Below are 20,837 nucleotides of genomic sequence, written 5' to 3' on the forward strand. Positions count from 1 at the left end.
GGCAGTGTGCATGCAGGCGGCCCAGACTAAGGGAAGACGCATGGGAATGGGGCGATCATACAAAGTCCTAGGATCAAGGTCAAACTCTGCACTTGACCAAGATGCCTGCTTGGGTCTCTTCCAAGCGTACTTTCCTTTTTTCCTGTTCTAAAGCCTTTTTCAATTAACTTCCACTCCTGCTCTGAAACTTGCCTCAGTCTCTTTTTCTGCCTTATGCTCCTCAGTTGAATTCTTTCTTTTGAGGAGGTGAGAATTGAGGTTGATGCCGACCCATAGGGACTTGCTGATGTAGCTGTTACCAGCAGCGAGTCCCTATGGGTCGGCATCAACCTCAATTCTTACCTTCCAGTGGTAACATATTTGGTGCCATGTGACTCACATATTTGCCTTTGGTAACAGAGTCATGTAACACAGATAGATTATATGGAACAATGAGGGCCAGTGCAAGGCAATCTTTGATTATCCTCCACTAGAAAAATTTTTACAATTAATTACCAAACTTGGATATTGCTAAAGCATCCAGCCCACTGTTCCCAGCCTGAGGTTGGTCTTTCTCTCTTCAGAAGACCTAAGACACAAGAGATGCACCACCCCTTGATATCTGACTACTAAAGCAACACATCTTGGCACTCTGTATCCCTGGTAAAGGATACTCTTCCTTCCCCCACAGCAATGGCTTCTGCAGAAGGCATTCCTTACACTTCTTGTGGAGTTCCTGCAGAGGCAAGTGCTGTTTCTCTTACTTATACAGACTCCTAGTTCTTAAGTTGAATTTATGGTGAAAATGCAATATTATTTAATGTTACAATCCATTTTACAGATATGAAAAATGAAGATTCAGAAAAATTAAATAATGTGAGATAAACACTGTGATGCTTATGTTTTTGACCTTCAACTCGCCGTTTCTTCCCAGGCTCCCCAATTTCACACACTGTAGACAACTTCTCACTCTAGACACTGGTCATGACCTAAGTCCTTTGGGGCTTCATAGTTGTTTGAGCTTAAGGGACTCCAGCTCCATCTGCCCCACTCCTACCCATGCTGTGTGTCTGTGGTCATGGACCCTTCTCCTTGTCTGGAGCATGGATGTGGGTCCACCATCCTATAGCACAAACCCCAACCCTTCATGTCATCAGCAGGCCTTTAAATGACTGCATTTCAAAAGAAAATGCTCCTGGAAAGAGAGCCATTGTGGTAATCAGGTCTCCTCCAGGTGTAGAGGGTAGAGAATACAACTGTAGGTGGTGAGAGCATAGGTTTTAGCATGTCGTATTGCCACAGCATGTCCTAAGTAGAAGAGTGGGGGCCCAAGAACATGGATTAGGCCACCGTCACAGCAGGGGAAGCTGAAATGAGGGCAGATGGCATCAGAGGTGTGTTGCACACGCAGGTACCAGCCTGCAAACCTCTGCTCTTCCACAACAGGCTCCTACAAGCATCTTTCAGTAAATATCAAAAATGAAAAGACCATGGTCTACCTTCACCAGGCTTCCCCTTATGTGACACCACTCATGCTTCACAGAGGAGTAAAATAAATAAAATCTGAAGCTTCAGGGACTACTGGCCCTCAGCTCACAGTCATGTAACTACTCACGGAGCTGGATTATAAAATGCTCATACAGATGGCTGGGGAAACTGCCAACACATGAAGTCCTGAATCCCAGTTCTGGTGTAGGTACAGGGAGCGGGCAGAAAACTGCATGGGGCACAATCTCACAGCCATGTGGAGAGTCACATTCGCTCTTAGAACTCTGGTTGCACTGTTATTCTGCCTTTTTGGTCCCTTCTGTCATTATTCTTGGCATCGAGACTCAAGCTGACCCTTTTCTGATCCATCATCATCTCTGGCCTTCTTTGGCTGGGCCACAGACATGTTCTTTTGGACCAATCCCTGGGAATAACTCAGATTTTTTTTTACAGGGGCTCATATGCAAAATATTAAGTTATGGCAGAATTTTTCTTCAAATATTTATTCTGCTTTGATACTGTAGTGGTTGTACTTTCCCCCAAGCCTTTCACTTGTACCATAATTATGTAAAAATACACCATACAATTCAAGCTAGTTTTAGAAAATTAATAAAGAGAATTAAGACAGTTACAACAAGCCTTCTTATCTCTGCCAACAGAGTGACGTAGCAGCCAGGACACTGATGCTCTATACTCTGAACATGAAACTGGAAATACAAACTTAAAGTAAACCCGAAGTCCATGAATAAACAGAGACCCTGGGAAGACTCTGAGGCAGTTTGGATGTAATAAAAGGGAGCAATATGAAAAAGTTATAACATGTCTTTGGAGAAGTTGAATTACACAAGCCCAAATCCTGCTGATCAAGGCTATAGTTTGCTCCATGTTCCAAATTTACCATTAGAAAACTAATACCATACTGCCAACTAATTGTTTCAATGCTTTCGATATTTTCCTTTACAAAGCAAAAATGGAAAGATAAAAGTTAGCAGAGAACTAGCTGTTTTCACTGTGTCTTTACATCAGCGTGCCTACTGAGACCAGCTGGAGCTGGCCAAGGCAGAAGAAGTGATTACTGGGTTCTTTGTCCCCTCCCACCTGTGATTAGGCAATTAGATCCACGGCTCTATCTTCCCTATTGAACAATTTAGATACTTTCTGGATACCTTTTACATCTATAGGTCACTAAAAAGAAGTATTCCTCTTATTTCTAAACATGAAATTGTGTATACATGGGACATGGGTAGTTCTAGTACTTTAGTCTAGACAAACACACAAATTATCTGAAAGCTAATTTTGTCAAACCATCTGCAGCACTTAAAAATAATGCATATCTGTCTGTGGACCAATCCATACTACCATCTTTCTCACAGAAAATGACACCAAATGCCTTAGAGGGTGACCAGTGTTTCAGTAAAAAGGGCATTAAGGGAATGGTCTCCATGATGGTTTTTTGAAATAACTCCCAACTCTCCAGATATTTTCATAACTAACTTGGAAAAGTAACAAAAATGGGACATCTTCTGAACTTTCCTATGGTTTAGGAGTTCTAAAGAGGGAGAGGGGTCGTCATGGAAGAAGCCAGTTGATGGGACAGACTTGAAGAAACCAGCTTCTAACAAACTGACAACTGGCTTTGGTATGTCAAGTGTGGGCTCCGTGGTAAAGAAATTATGTCCACGAATTAGTAAATTTGCAGGAACCAGGCTTTTACTTGCATGTTTTTCTCTGTAAAGGAGACTGCCTAACTGATGTACTGTGTATTTATACTTACTGATAGAGAACAGTGTGACTCTATGGTGCTTTCTAAGGGCATGTCCCAGCCCTCACTGTGCTTTCAAATAGACCTCATGGAGAGCTTAAGTGCTGCTAGGTGTCCTTCTGCCCAGCTTCACCAGCATCATGGACCCTCTGCAAGCCCCTGACTCCTGGAGATTGTCGGGGATGGGGGGCATGTGGTTTGTAGGCTCTCCACACCGGCAACTGCGGGTAGACTGTCATCTCTGCTAGGGTGCACCTGGTGACCTCCTATTGCCCTGGCTTTCTCACCATGGTGCAGTTACCTGTGGCTACGGCACAGGCAATAAAAAACAAAAGGAGTTTTGAAATTGGCCCCATTCTGTTTGGCAGTTGTGGGAAATGCAAGTTACGGAATTCAAACATACCTGGACAAATGTATCTTTGAATTCTTACTCTCAATTATCTACTTAGCATACCATTGGAGGCAACACATATTTTAAGTCAATACGTAAATATCTGTATCTGTTTACAGATACAGGATGACACAACTATACAAGCCAATGGGAAAGGAAAACGGAATTTCAAAACCCAAAAAGAGGAATTTCAGCATCTATTTCCCAGAGTTGGCAATAAGATGCAATTTGTGGAGACACATATGGCATTTACAAAAAAAAAAAAAAGCCTTAATATGCTTAATGTTATAATATCCTTTGGGGATTATTTAGGTGACAGAGATTTTACTAGAATTCTGTTTATATTAGCTAGGAGACCTAAGTGCTTGTATTAGAAACACAAGATTTGAATTACAGAAGTTTCAACAAATGTTAAGATATTAGCTATTTTGATCTGATTCTATTTATAGTATTATCCATAAAATAGAGAATATTTACTGAAAGTGACTGAAGATGGTATGCTAAGGTAAAAAATTAATCGAAGTGCTTAAGCTATGTGCCGGTATATGCATAAAATTATGGTAAACATTTGAGATCACTAAAAGTTTCTAGGACTCCCACAGAGTTATCTTTAATGATCATTAATTATATTTTAGTTATCATTAGTAACTAAAAGACAGCATGAAAACATGCTTTTCAAAGTTTTAATGTTTTCTTATAATATTAATCCCTTTTAAAATGTGCTAATTAAAAAAATAAGATCATTATATCATTTAGCGTATGGCTCACAGAATCCTGAAGGTATCATATACAGAGAGCTCCTCCTTCGTGAGTACAATGTTAATAAACATGATATGTCAGTTTCACTGTGCTTGGAGTTCCTTCTTTCTCACCATGAATGCGTTCTTTACCACATGATTATATTACATATATTTGTCTTTATTCACACTCTCAACCTTAGGGTGAGGAAAAGAAAGTCTCACTTAATGAAAGCCAGAAAGAATTGAAAATAAACTTTTAAACAAAGTGAGCTTATTTAACTAATCCACTACCTTTAGAGACCCAGTGTTGAATCATTTTAAATAATATAAAGATAAAGATAATTATAGCATATAATACATTTGATCTAGTGATATCTTTGTAATTTTCTTTGCTTTTTAAAAAATATATGATACATACTTAGTATCTAGTACTATAAGAGCCATCTTTTATTAAGTTACGAGTTTTACAATAGTAAGAGGTATTTCAATGCATTCTATGCCCCTACTGCTGACATGGTACACAAAAGGTTATGCCAAATGCATAGCTTCATTTGCGGTTAAGAGAACACAGCATTTTACAAATTTGTATCAGAACCAGTGCAAACCTTCAGATACAACACAAGCAATGCATTAGTGTTTGCTGATAATGCCAAATTATATTGTACAATTTCATCATTAAAATATTACACATATTTTAAATTGAATGGAACAAAGCATGAAGATAAAAGACTAAAGGCTGAATTAATGTATAAACTAGGTATTCAGAACACTTAAAAAACTCAGCATACATCTAATAGAAATATAACTTTTTGGAACATCAACCCAGAACTACTCTTAAGAATAAGCCTTTGATTTACTGCTGAAAAGATTTCTCAATTTTCAACGGGCTTGCTCATCATTTTTGCAAACATAATTTGTCACTGGCAACAGTCAGTGTTCTTTGTAACTCCTGCTTCCTTTCTTTTAGATCTATTATTCCTGCTGAGAGAATCTACTAAAGAAGAATTTTTCATAGTGACACCAACTCTAGCCTTGCTGTGAATAATCACAATCTCATAAAAATCATTCTTTTTATTGCAAACTTGTTGCCAGAAGCATGGAAAAATATTCAAACCGAGAGGACTTCCATCCTTTTCCGCAGCAGCTTTCTTTTAACCTTCATGGCCATTTGCAGAAAGTGAATCCCATACCAATTTATTCAAAAAGCATTTAACTAGAGCTTTTATTTGCACAAAAATATTTGTTTTGCTCATATAAAACAATGACCTGTAAGCCCTAATACTAAATAGGTCAAACATTAAGAAACTATTTTTTTTTTTTTTGGTGAAGCAATTTCTCACTCCTAAAATCATTTGCAACAAATATTAGTTCCTGTTTAATGCCATTACAGGTCTATAGATTCATCTTTAACTGCAAGCCATATGTCAATGCATTTTTTAAAGAGATATTTTCACGTAATTAACCTTGTTAAATGCCTTTTTCTTTTGCAGGGGTGAGGGAGGAGTTGAAAGTTTGAAAAGTTTAAAAGAGACTGATTTATTAACTTCAGTTAACTTATATGGCCAGATAATTTTATAATAGTAAGAAACACTCAATTTTGTATAAAAGAACATAGAGCTCAGAATAAACCAGGCCCAATTATATCCTTAGTTAATAAGTTAATAAAAATTTTCCAAGCTGATTTTCTCTGCCGTGTAATTATTACTGACTCCAGAAAGAAAAATATGCAGAACCGGACATAGGCACTTTTTAAAAAGCAGTTCCCTGTGAGCTGCAGGAAGGGTTCCATCATCACCTCCCTCTCTGTCAGTCCCTGGAGGCAAGGTGAGGACCTTAGAGGGGTACTTTCCTACTCAAAAAAAAATCTCTCTTCTAAGTATCCGTGGGTCTGAAATTTCCACACACAAAATCGTCCCTTCTGAATCGTCTTTTGTTAAGACAAAGACTTCAGGTAAGAGTGAATTATTTAAACTCCATTGCCTTGGTGTGAACTGCACTATCAGATACATTTCCTCCAGCATGGGGAGCCCTGGTGTGCCTGCCCCCAAATAGGAGAAATGGAGTTGGCTGCCTGAAAGGAAAAATAAGGGAAATTTTTGTCTATACTTATATTTTCACTCCCTATAAAAATACCCCTCTTCTCAAGTAGTATAATTTAGAGCTATAAATAATCATGCTTTGATTGTTTATATGTTATTCAGGAAAATATTATGTATTATTAGACTAGCATGAGTGTTACATGTGTTATATATTAAAATGTAGCAGTGCCACTAGAAAATACAGTCACATGTTCTTGATTCTTTCATTCATTTTCTCATGCATTCAACTAATAATGACTGGACACCTATTTATATTTAAGGGACCACAACAGATAAATGAGATGTAGATCTTGCCTTTATGGCTTTAAACATGGGGAGTGCCTAGAAAGGGTGCAGTGCTGTCACTATGATTTTCTGTTAGGGAAGGTACTAGATTCTTGTAAAGCCCTTCCTCTTGCAGCCCACCCTGTTCAGCACGTTCAGATACGTTTTTCTGAGAGTAGGTTTTGTTCTTCCAGGAAATGCAATCTCCAGCACAGAGCAAAAGCATCTAGGGTGAGGGGAGACAGGCAGTATGTTTTACTTATGTTTCAGTCCCTCTCCCTCAATAGATTTTAATTAGAAAAATGAAATTGGAAACACTTAATATATTTCAGTGCAACTGAGCATTCAAGGGCCTCTATTATGAGTCCTAACCTTACCAATGTGCCCGCCCCTCACGTTCTATCATGAATAGCCTGCTCAAGCCACACCAGTCTCCACTGGCCTGGCCTCCACTGCCTCCCTGCACCAGACAATAGCTGTGTCTACTGCTTGTTGGAATACTTTCTCTCTCCCTTTGAGGCAATGCTCCTCCATTAAGTTTTTATTGGTTTATTTCCCTTCTCCATCCCTGACATACTCTATGCAACCCACTGTCTTATAATAACTACCACTATCGACAGTCTATCAGCTGTCAGGCTTTGTGACACGTGTATTTCATGTTCTTTCCAATTTTCCTGAAAACTCTGCATTTGATGGATAAGCAAACAAAGACTCACACAGACAACTTCTGTGTACCCTCCCAGATAAGAAACTCTGAAGAAGAGACCATCTTATATGTGTCTTTTTCTTCCAACTTATTTTCTAACACTGGACCAAACACATAGATACCATGGACTGTACCTTCTAGGTTATCTGATTGACAGAATTTGATTATGAAAGAATCGATGACCCAATCAGAAGTTAATAATGTTAGTGCATTTTGTCACCGAAGTGTTAAAAAGTTAGTTTTGTGGAAGCAAATTTTTATTTTGATTCTAAAATGACAGATGCGCAGGTAGAAAATTCGTGCAGTACTAAAAACATAAACAAAGAATTCATCTGCAATTCCATCCCTCCGAAGTAAGCACTGCCAACATTATTATGGTCCATGCTGTCTCCTACCAATTGAAAAGGATAATATCTTGGACTTAAGAGTTCCCTTTGACTTTCTGACAAAATACCAATACCAGAAAATACTTCTTAGTCGATTATTTCCAAAGAGGCAAAAGATTACAAAATAATGTTGATCAAAAGCATCATGCTCTCCCCGTACCCCGACCCTCCACCTGCCTTACAAAGGAGTAGCACACAATTAGCAGTGAGAAGAATCCACTATTTAGAAAGCCTGTCTTTAGAAATGATGCTGGAATACTGAATACTGAACTGAGCCCAGATAGAGGCCCTATTGTAGCTGCACTGAAATGGGAGAAGTCTCCAGGGAGCGCAACTTAAACACATTTTGGGGAAGTTGAAGTTACAGGCATACAGGCCTTCTCTTGCACTATTCAATCTTAAAAAAAACAAAAAAAGTCTAAGGGCACCTTGAATTCCTTTCTCTACTAAGCAAACTTCCTATGAAGGTAACTGAGGAAAATCTGGCTTTACAAAGCAGTGACTCTCTCCCAGATGGATGATTAGCAAGCACCTGTCAAAATCCAAGATCTAAACCAAAAGCCTGTCATAGGTGACACTGACAGGCCAATTTCACAGGACTTTAAAATAAACTGAAGCAATCCAGCAGACTCTGGGAGCACAGAAGTGGTATTGCCATTCGACAACAAGGGAAGATACTCGGTTATTCACTGACGCACCTCCATGTGGCAGGCACCCTCGGGGCTCCAGATTCCGTTGTTTCCCTTAACTCTACACCTACCTGTCACCCTGTCTGGGTGTGTGAGGGTTGCCTATGTGGAGGCCACATGTTAGCAGGAAGCCAGGACTGAACCCAGGCCTTTCCACCTCTGAAGTGTTTACTCTCCCCTCAGACCACACTGTTCCTGGTTGCTTCACCCAATGGAATAGAGAGACTACGGCAAAACTAGGAAGCCAGTTTCATGCACAGGTTAATTTAACAGCCTGTTGGAATAACTGCTCCAAATGGGTACAGTTGCCTCACAGAAATCATTTCATTTTCTGAATCTGGAATTTTCAATACGTACTTGGATTCTGTGTTTCTAAACTAAGATATAACTCTTCTTTTTCATTCAATATATTCTTCCTGGGAAATCTTAACTGATGTCAGAAGTGATGGCTTCCAGCTTGATTCTGTTTTCTGAGCTACAGAGCTGTGCGTACAACCGCTCACTGGACTCCACTTGTGTGTCCAATACACACTTCACGTTCAATAACTCAAATCCGAATTCAGGATCTTTCTTCCCAGGCCAGATCATTCTCCTGGGTTTTCTCTCTCTACCTTTTTGCTGAAGCCAGAAACTAAGAGTCTGGCTCCCTGAATAGTTGCATTGAGTAGATCTGCAAATCCCACCCCGACTACTTTCTCGGTAGCTTTCACCTCCGTCCCTGTTCTGTCTTCACGAACAAACCCCGCTGATTTCTCATCTATATTATTGACACCTTAAACTTTACAACTTATCTCCTTGGTAGTGCCATAAATTCTTTACTGATTCCCCTTGGTATCCTCTATAAAATCTAACTTCCTTAGCAGAGTGTGCGAAACCTTTCATGACATGGCATCTGTCTTCCTTTCCATTTTCTCATCTCACAAGCACTCTCTGTGTGCTCTGTGCTTTATAGCTACACCAGCTTGTTCTTAAATGTCATGCTCTCTCATGCCCAGTGTTACTTCCTGGGGAAGTCACTGCTCCAGCACCCTGCCATGCTACCTCTCCCCCATCTGGGAGAGCCATCCCATCTCTCAGACTCTAGCTAATGACCAGACATCTCCATCATTGCTGATGTCACACCATGATGGAATTATTCTTTCACTTTTCTATCTCTACCCAGCATCTGGGCTCCTTGAGGGCAAATACTGTGTTTCATCTTTTATCCTGGTGCCTAGATAGTGTCCAGAATAGAGCAAGCACGAGGACATTCACAGCAAAGTAGCCCTTTGTAGTCCGTGATGTGGAGGCTGCTCAAATATTATTTTACCTTTGTTCATTACAACAACGACATGTCTGTCAGTCCACTCTATCTATTGGCCTACCTCTCAACATTTCCAAATTAGATTTTAGGTTGCCTGGGCAACTACAGCTTGCAGGTTTGTAAGACACAGTGAGAAAGAAAGCTTTCAAAGAATACAGTCAAGAAAGCTCCATCCAGTTATTAGGCCCCGCTCTACTGCATCCTTGTGTGACACAGCAGGGAGGTGTTATTGACTTCCTTTCCTTTGCTAGAAAGGAATAGCCAGGTTCTCTGATGCAGCTAGATAGGTTTTGTGCAATGATATTTTGCAAAAGAAAACTCAAGTTTCAACCTCAGCTTTACCATCACCTAACCAAGTGGCTTTGGGTAACAACCACCTTTAATTTTCTGCATATGTAAACTGCAGATAATAAGCTTGAATTCACAGTGTTGATGGAGAATAAGAGTCCGTGCTTTTGTACTGACATGAGAAGAGTTTCCCTGAGGCCTGCTGCCCCTGCCTCCTACTTCACCAAGGAGGCCTGAGCTGTCAGTCCCAGGGCCGTGAGAAGGGGAGGCTCTGCTCCTCAGTGACGTCATACTCAGCAAGGCTCTGCTGCGACACCACCAGCAAGTTCCATGAGCCATCCTTCAAAACATGAGGTAGGAAGACGGCAAGAAAAAGGACATTTATCAGCACAACCAAAGAAATGTGACTTTTTGACATGAAGCCAGCATCCTCATTTTCTGTGAAGGCCAGCACACTGTGATGGGAGCCAGATACAGTAGCTACTTAACTGCCAACAGCACACCTCCCCGCAAGCAGCTGGGGCTGGGAGGATTCCATGAATAAGGATGGAGCCGGACAAGTACTCTGTGACCTGCCTGGAGCAGGGGCATTTGCAAACTCACTGCTGACAGATTTTTGTGTGTGTCTGTGTGTCTGGTGTGATTTCTGTTGGAATCTACAGGAGAATTTTGGCAGCAAACCACTTATTGTCTCACGCCCTTCACTCCCTAGTCCTTCCTAAGTCACTCCCCGTTCTTCCTCTACAGCCTTACAGGGCTTGGCCCAGCATTTTTCATGTAGAAGATACTCAAGGAGCAATAACAGCAGCATAGACTTCCTCAGTGCTTCCTGCAGACAACAGATACCGTCTCATGCAATTCTCACACTGACCCGACAAGGTAGCTCTTCATCCAGTTTTACAGATGGGAAATTGAGGCACAAAGAGGGCCCTCATGAATGAATGAATTTATGAGTTCCACCTCTGGTATCTCTAGAACTGTAAGCTAAAGCTAACAATCCACATCAACAACACAGTGCTTTGAGTCAGGCTGGAGTAAGAGAGCCATGATTACATTCAGCATTTTCCTAATTATAAGAAATATTAACTATAGAAAGGAAAAACAGAAAACTTCTCTCATCTAATCTAGAGATAAATCAGATTTTATTGCTGAAATTATTTTTTGTATCATTTTAAAAATAGAAAACCTTTGTTTTCTTTTGATATACATGCCTTTATTTTTTTTAAGCCTCCAAAGTGGAACCATACTTCATATTATTTTATAACATACCTGATATGTATATTGTGCCTTGAAACGAAGGGTTTTGAAAATATGACTTAAAGTAATATGAAAGTCTAACATCTTCGGTGTTTTAATTGCTTTTAAGATTGAGATTAATCTTCATTGACTTTTAAAAGTTAACTTTTTAAAATAATAAAGGTAGTGCTCATCATTGACTACTATTTGAAAAATTTGAAAATAGCAATTAAAGAAAATACATGAGAGCCGTTTATGTATTAAATCTAGTGTCAGGAGCTCAGGATTTAAATGGACAAATCATGGTTCCTGGTCTCAAGGGGTTTCCCAATGGGTGATAGACAGAGGTAGGCAGAACATCATAATAAAGTGCAATACCTATTTTCATAGTGAAAACCACCTCCTTTGATCATGACCAAATCCCCTCTCCCAGCCTGCACTGCACCTGCAGATTCTGCCTGCCTTATCTGAGACCCACCATGTAACCTGTGACCTGGATCCCATTCTGTCTTGCTATATAACTTCACTCCTGTAGTTATTCTTTTTGCCATACCACATATATTTTCCTTCCTATGGAATCATTCCCACTGATTTCCAAACATGCTTAAATATCTTTTTTTTTTTTTTTTTGAGACAGAGTTTCGCTCTTGTTACCCAGGCTGGAGTGCAATGGCGCAATCTCGGTTCACCGCAACCTCCGCCTCCTGGGTTCAGCCAATTCTCCTGTCTCAGCCTCCTGAGTAGCTGGGATTACAGGCACGCGCCACTGTACCCAGCTAATTTTTTTGTATTTTTAGTAGAGACGGGGTTTTACCATGTTGACCAGGATGGTCTCAATCTCTTGACCTCGTGATCCACCCGCCTTGGCCTCCCAAAGTGCTGGGATTACAGGCGTTAGCCACCGTGCCCTGCCTTAAATATCTTTTATTTAAAAATGAAGCCACCTTCCCTTGATCCCATGATGCCTCCACACACCACAGTCCATCTCTCTGCGCCAGTCTCTGTGGGAATTCTTGATCCTTCCGTCTTCACTGTCAGCCCTCATCTTCCCCTCAACCCATTCCCATCTGGCTGACATCTTCTGCTTCACTGAAATGGTGCTTATCAGAGTCACTAACAGCCAAATTTTCCCCTAGTCTAACAGTCAGTCACTTCTCTGTCCTCATCTTACTTTCTTCTGGCCACATTTAACTGACACAGGAGTGTGCCATTCTCTCCTTTCTGAAACACTATTCTCCAGTTTCTATAATAGCTCAGACTTTTCCACCTACCTGTGGAATTCTCTTTACCATACAATTCTCTCTTGAAAGCTGTTCTTCTTGGCCCCATTTCTAATTGTTGGTACCAAGATGATCAATCTTAGACCTTCTTCTCAATTTTTCATTCCTTCCCCTATGCCATCTAGTTTAAGGGCATCAGGACTCCCATAACTATACCTTCAAATTTGCCTCTCTCCTCTGATATCCAAACCTGTTATGTCTCCCTGCTTATATGTCATCTCTTGACTTGGATGTTGAATATATATTTCATACTTAATATACTCTAATACATTCAATGCACAATGCTTGAATCCAACTCCTCCCCAGCCACCCCCAAACACACTCTTCAGAAGTGTCACCACCTTTACAGTTGCTCAAGGCAAAACCTACGGTTCATCCTTGATTCTGCTTTCCCTTCCCACCTCCATCTGATCCATTAGCAAATTCTGCCCATGTTTCCACCAAAGCATATTGTAAGTTCTGTGACTTCTCACCATGTTCAGATTGCTACATCCTCAGCCCCAAACTAATGTGCCCCTAGACTGGCTGAGACAGTCTCTAATTGGTCTTACTAGTTTCACTCTTGCCCCCATTCCATTTAATAACCAGACTGATGTTTTAAAAGTGTAAGCAATATTCTATCATGTCCATATTTAAACCTCTCCAATCGCTTCCCACTACAATTAGAAAAAAAAAATTCTTTACCATGGTCTACAAGGCCCTTCATCATCTGGACCCTGCCACTCTTCCCTAGTTACTCTGTCTCAGCCACAATGGCCATCTTTCACCTCCCGAGGAGTAAAACTCATTCCTCCTGTTCTCCCCCAAGAATGACTTCCTACCGTATCCTTGTAGTTGCTTCCCTCCCAGCTTCTCCCGTCATCACAAATGTTACCTCCCGGCCAAATGTTGCACTTTTTAAACATGCCATACAGGCAGAAGAAGTATGACATGTTGAATAGTCTAGACTGTATCTTAGAGCTAATTTAAAAAACTTGATGGCCAGGCACGGTGGCTCAAGCCTGTAATCCCAGCACTTTGGGAGGCTGAGGCGGGTGGATCACGAGGTCAAGAGATCGAGACCATCCTGGTCAACATGGTGAAACCCCGTCTCTACTAAAAATATAAAAAATTAGCCGGGCAGAGTGGCATGTGCCTGTAATCCCAGCTACTCAGGAGGCTGAGGCAGAAGAATTGCCTGAACCCAGGAGGTGGAGGTTGCGGTGAGCCAAGATTGTGCCATTGCACTCCAGCCTGGGTAACAAGAGTGAAACTCCGTCTCAAAAATAAACTTGAACTGGACCATGAATACTTTTCCTATATACAATAAATTGTCTTAAAACAATTTTTATGAGGATGTATTGTAATTTATTTCATTTTAATCTGTCATTGGATATTTAAAATATTTATCTATCGTAGTGGCGAAAAACACCATGGTGTGTGGGTATATTGTGGGGTTGAGGGGATCTCTGGCAGATCCGAGCTAGAATCTGCCACTGTGTAGTTGTGTGACCTTAGACAAGTTTTGTTTTACCTTTCCTAAGCTTCACTTACCTCCTCCATAAAACTGGGATGTTAATAGTGTTTCTATAATAGAGATATCATGCTATTAAATGGAATAATGTATGTAAAAGATATAGGACAAGTGTTTAACATATGCTTATTGCTATTATCTTAATTATCTGTAACTATTGTCTTAGAATTTATGCTAACAGTGGAATTTTGAGTTAAAGGATCAGCACATCAAAGTTCTGAATACATATTATGAAACTGCTTTTCTGAAAACTTGTATCAATTGATATCCTTACCAGCAATGTGCACAAGTTTTCATCTTACAGCACTGTAGATCATATTATTTATTTTAAACCTTTGCCAATCTGATGTGAGAGAGGCTGTTTGACTTGACATTTCTGACTGATTACTAGAAGTGAAATCCAACATTTTTCATCTGTAGGTTGATAATTTGAATGTTTTTCTCATGTGAAATATCTGTTCATGGTCTTTGTTTATTTCTTCTGTTAAGCTATTTCTTTACATATTTCTTAATGAATTGCAATAATCTTCGTTCTTTGATTGGTTATAGTTTGCTCAGTTTTGTCTTTTAATATTATCTGTGACTTTTTTTTTTTTTTTTGAGATGGAGTTTCGCTCTTGTTTACCCAGGCTGGAGTGCAATGGCGCGATCTCGGCTCACCGCAACCTCCGCCTTCTGGGTTCAAGCAATTCTCCTGCCTCTGCTCCTGAGCAGCTGGGATTACAGGCACGCGCCACTGTGCCCAGCTAATTTTTTATATTTTTAGTAGAGACGGGGTTTCATCATGTTGACCAGGATGGTCTCGATCTCTTGACCTCGTGATCCACCCGCCTCGGCCTCCCAAGACTTTAAAAAATAGTATTTGTGTGTCTCTGACTACAGAAGAAATAAATATATGCTTTATAGAATTTGGGACATACAGAAAAGTATAAATAAAAATAAAACCCTTGATTCCATAAACAATCAATTTTAAACTTCTAGAATTTATATTTCCCTAAGACAGCCAACATATATTTCCATTACTTATTCAATAAATATTTACTGGGTCCTTCTATGGGCCAGGCCTTGTGCTAGAGAAACTAGCAGTGAATATATTATACGTAGGGTATATATTTTTTAATAGAATTGAGAGTCAACAATGTGTGTATATTCCTCAAATATTAGTTTTTAAAAATTAACTTTTATTAAACAAATATTACAGCTCAATGATTTCTATAAACTAAATGCATGGGTATAACTAACAAGCAGATGAAGAAATGAAACATGATGGATTTCCTAAGTTAGAAATGTTTATTGCAAATTCTTGCCTTTATCTCTGATTAGTAAAAAGTCACAGATGTATAATTGGTACAAATTATATTAACCTTTTATAGGTTCTCAATACTTATTTCCAAATGGCCATCTAAAGATTTTGATTTAATACTTTCGGTTTACCTATTCTCCTTGTGTTTCATTCTTTCATATTTTAACTCTTTATATTAGCATATAAGTTGAATAATCTATTACCTCACTATTAATTTGCTTGGTTTTATTCAAAACATACAAATGGTTCTTTAATTTGGGTCTGTGTCTGAGCTATTTATTTCTTCTCCCATACTTAGTCCAATATCAACATTAGGCCAGCATAAATCTTCACACTATTGTACAATTATAAAATGATTAATATTTAGTTGAGTCAGTCGTTTCCCATGTTTTGTCAAAAATTGCTGGGTATTTTTGCCTATTGATCCTTTCAAATAGAACTTAGAGCAATTTTTTCATATAACAAAAATGAGAAAGACATCTGCTTTATTCAAATCTTCCTTTATAGCTCTCAGTCAGATGTCAGAGTTTTATTCACATATTCCTCCCGAATAATTCCTATGTAGTTTCCCCTTAAATTTCCTTTTATGCTACTCTTTTGTCTTTATTGTAGTAACTACTGCTATTTTAAATTATTAATTAAAATTTTGAATCAACTTGGTTTTTTAATTTAATTCTTTTTTTTTTTCATTTTTCTGAAGCCTATTATAAATTCTAAGAATATTGGAATTGGTTCTCTTCAGTCTTCTACATACCAAATTTTCTACAAATATAATTTGAATCTCTTTCATTTCATTAATTAAAGCTTGTGGCTTATTGTACTGTTCAAAATTCCTAGAATACTGCTGAATAATAGTGCTGATAGAGGGCGTTCTTATCTTGTTTTTACACAATGACAATTTGCTTCCATTATTTTATTGCTAAGTACAATGTTTGCTATCATAGAATAGCAAAATGAAGTATTCACAGCATAAATTTATTTACATTATGTTATCTTTTACTGTGTTAAACAGGTATATTTTAAGACAATTTTCCAAAGAACATCAGAATTAAGGACATCTTTAAATATAGTTTTATATTTCTATTTTTAACTTCAGATAAAACAGACAATCTTATAAGAAATAATGAAGAAATAAGAAGAGCTATTTCTTATTATTGTTAATAATAAATTATAAATAATAATAAATTATTCATTAGTAACAATAATGCATAAAATACAGGCATTGCTTCTTTTTGGCCATCAGTTACAATGCAGCTAAACTCAATACACATTTATTATGACTAATAATCATTTGTTGCTTATAAAACCTACTTTGTCCTCCCCACCCGAAAATGAGGGTTTTGATATTACTCTTGCCAACTAAGGAAGTGGACAAGGCCAAGCAACCTACATGAAAACACAGGAAAGCAAAATCAACTCTTATTATCTTCTATGAAGAAGGAAACAAAAATTGGTATTCTAGTCTAAGACAACACAACAATTCAGTTTAAAGGACATTCATTTTATGGCCAACATATATAAGGCAACATTCTGTGTTATAAGGGGTGTTACCAGGATTAAAAAAATGTAGTCCTATATGTTTGCTGTATTTATCAGGAGAAAATCAACAAGTATGCCAGTTTGTATACAGAGTTGAAAATGTCAAGTGGCATTATATATGTGGTATGTGTATACAGGAACACTTAGGTTTAGAGTGTAATTATTCATACGCTCACACCTTTTCATATGGCTATTCCGGGCTTGTGGAAGGGTTTGGAAGCAGCAAAGACCTACAGCGTCTTCTTTGCTAGCACCTGTGAGACCCTTTGACAGCAGAGAACCAGAGCTCCAGCATCCACACAAAAGCTGAACCCTGGGCATCAGAGTTTCTTTTTTATTTACAGAGAATAAAGGACTTTCTAGGTGAGTTATATTTTTCCAATTTGAGAAATAGACTTCTCAACTGGTTTAAATATTTCATGCTTTTTGGAAGCACAAAGATAATATCAGTACCAAGTGCTTTATTTGATATTGAAGTTACTTAACATTGGCATAACTGATATTTTAAATAAAGAATTTTTTCCTACCTAAAATATACTTATAAATAAGACATATTAAAATAATTTATAGATGATAACCTAAGTTTTAAAGTAAGGAAATATTATTGCAACTTTAAAGATTGAATTAAACCAAGGGATAATCTAATTTCTTTGCTTTACAAGAGAAATCACTGTAGCTTTCTCCTTTTACATGAAGCTATTACCTAAGACCATCCACAAGCTCCTCTCCTCGGCCCCTGAGTCATCAAACTCAGACCCTCGTGGGACCACAACTTTTTGCCCCAGGCCATTTTGTTTGCTTTTTTAATAGAAAGGGTGAAGACAAGAGGTTACAAGTGTAGTTGTTCAAATATCAGATCTGGGCTAGAAGTCTACGTATTGAAGACCAAGAAAGAACAGAAATATTCATGTTGTAAATCTTGACACAAAGAATGCTCTGGTCTGCTCCAACTAAACAATGCATTGAAAGTGGAGAGGGGAGTTTAGCACAGCTTTGATACTAACGGGGGCAATAGCTCCTGTGCCACCATCTCATAGACACAAGAGGAGGGTTCCCACTCTTCCCAAGCCTTACTCAAAGACCAGAGCCTTACTTCAGACCCAAGCCTTACTCTTACCCGAGACCAGACCTGGTTCCTGCTGACTCTTAAAGGCCAGTATGTCAACACCAGTCACGATGGCAACCATAATGCCAGTGAAATCATATTCCTTAACCCCAGACAGAAAAAGAAATTCAACAGAAACTTAAAACATTATTTTTATTTAGACTTGTATCCATCTTCATAAAATATTTTCTTCTAACTGTGGAAAAATTCAAGAGGAGAACTGATCAGCGGCAAGTTAAACTGAAATATTGTCGTATGCTGAAGGCCTTTCCTCACTCTGTTTGAAGCTTGCCTTTCAATAAAATTCTAACAGAAAGAACTCTTTCTCCAACCTGTCAGGAAGAGTCATACTTTACTAAAGAAGTTGAAAAAACCTCCAGTTCCATACTGTCATTCATAAAAAATGACTTCCATATAAGCATCATCGTATTGCACATGGAGACTTTTTTGTAAAATGATATGCAGGACGTTAGTCAGACTTAGAAATAGGAAAGCCAGACGTACACTACGGAACTAAAGTCGAAACGCTTCTCTGGTGGGGAAAATATTATTTCCCAAGATAATTATGTCTCCCTGTCACTCATGTTCCTTCATATATCAAACTTTTTTTTTAATGGCACAAAATACATTTTTTCTCTTTTTTCCTGGAGTGTCAACAGAATTGAAATAAATTGTGATTTTTTTAAATTAAAAAGTCACTAAGTGAGATGACAGTAAGACTTATGAAACTAAAACAGATTAACTTAGTTCTTACAGTTCGATTAAGATGCTTCTAGAGTACTTCAAAAATTATACTTTAAATGTTCTAAATCGTATCCTAATAACCATTTTAAGCATGTACTTTGATAACATGACAAATGTTACTGAAAGCCCCTCTCACAGGGGCTGTACTTCATTAGTAAGAATGTCTTATTAAGCCAAGGAGTGAATTAACTAAATTATACCAAGAGATAGCAGGCAAAAGTTAAGACTTAAGAAAATAAGACCAAAAGTCAACCATTAGAGTTCAGGCATCATACTTCAAGCTAACCAAGAGGCTGTTAAGCTCCTTGAAATTACTTGTTTCATAGATCTTAAAAAGCTAAACACATGTAACGTAAATATATTAAAATATTCATGTCCCCTACCACATACATTGCTAATTAGAGTGTGAAATCAGGCATTACCACATCACTTCTGCCTGATGAGAAAATTCTGGTGTTCTTAAAAGCATCATGCCAGTACACTTTTTTTTGCCAGAAAATAATTTTACTTTTTATTTTGAAGAAAATGTATTTGCAATGACCAGTCCCAGGTTTGCTGAATTTCAAAAATATAAAATAAAAGATGGGCCTAGGTGCAGTGGCTCACACCTGTAATCCCAGAGCTTTGGGTGGCTGAGGCAGGTGGATCACCTGAGGTCAAGAGTTTGAGACCAGCCTGGCCAACATGAGGAAACCCTGTTTCTTCTAAAAGTACAAAAATTAGTCAGGCATGGTGGTGCATGTCTGTAATCCCAGCTACTTGGGATGCTGAAGGAGGAGAATTGCTTGAACCTGGGAGCTGGAGATTTCAGTCAGCTGAGATGGTGCCACTGCACTCCAACCTGGGTGACAGAGCATGACCCTGTCTCTAAAGTAAAATATTGAAATAAGTAAAAAATATTTTTTAAAATATTGTGAAAATCTAGGGCAAGTAAACAATTTCCAAAGACAGACTAAATAAATCTTTCATTTATACTTTTGTTAATATCCCTACATAAAATAAACTTTTGTAAGACTACAAGCTTAAACATTTTTCCACAATTGTTTCATGTGTTTGGTTGAATTATACATTCACTCTCTTTTCTACTTTACCTCTAGTAATGAACAGTCCTCATGCCAAAAATAGAATCTGATATTTCAGTAACTTCATAGACAGCCCTTTTTTTCTTTTAAAATTTGGGTTTACAGAAATAATATAACTCCTACACCCTAAAAACCTAGAACTTTTAATATATTTGTTTGAGTAGTATGTCAGTCTTTATAAACATCAGTGTAAGTAATACCAATAAACAAAAATATGGTTATACTACATTGAAATTGAGTTTGGAAGTTTTCTGGCCAGTATCATAACAAGTTATGACTGCCTAACATCTCACTTTTCACCACCTAATTTTGGCATTGTATAAACAAGTTTTGGCATTTTTAAAAAGGTATAGAGTTTTAAAACAATAGCAAATTATTGCAAATTTCTTCTTGATGTTTGTTATTAATACCCATTAACATCAATAAGAGTAATAAGGTTGTACCCAGGACGAAAATATCTACTCTATATCTTTAGAAACAAGTGGAAACTTAGGAAAGGCATTTTAATATACTAGTGTGTGGATTTTTTTTGTGCTGCTCTCTCACAAAGTGAAATGCAATTATAAATCAGAAACAGCTTTTGAAAATAAGTATGATAATTAAGGTTTCTAAAGGCAATTCTAAACTTGTCACTTAATGGGAATATTTCTACCTTAAAAAAACAGTAATGCCTTACAAGTAATTTCTTCTTGAGGAAAGAAAACACTTTAAAATGCAAAACAATTTTGTATTTTACCCTTAAATATAAAAATAAAATTTTCACTAAGGAATAGAAAAAATAAAGCATATTTAAAGAACTTTATTTCACTGGAAGTTGCCAATTGGTCTGTGAGTAGTTTCACTGCAGATGAAAAGAAATCAAAATACAGGGCAGATGTTGAAGAAACCGCATTTAAGTTCTGTCACACACTGGCATTTTTCAAATGATTTTGGCTCATCG

At 38.1% G+C, this 20,837-nt stretch overlaps 1 protein-coding gene across 30 annotated transcripts in view; it reads right to left on the reverse strand.

The window, feature by feature from the left end:
• The window catches only part of EYA1 (EYA transcriptional coactivator and phosphatase 1), a 340,201-nt gene that overhangs the window by 22,470 nt on the left and 296,894 nt on the right, over positions 1 to 20,837 (reverse strand). The window lies entirely within an intron of this gene.

The sequence above is a fragment of the Callithrix jacchus genome, chromosome 16, assembly GCF_049354715.1.
Source record: "Callithrix jacchus isolate 240 chromosome 16, calJac240_pri, whole genome shotgun sequence".
Lineage (NCBI taxonomy): Eukaryota > Metazoa > Chordata > Mammalia > Primates > Cebidae > Callithrix > Callithrix jacchus.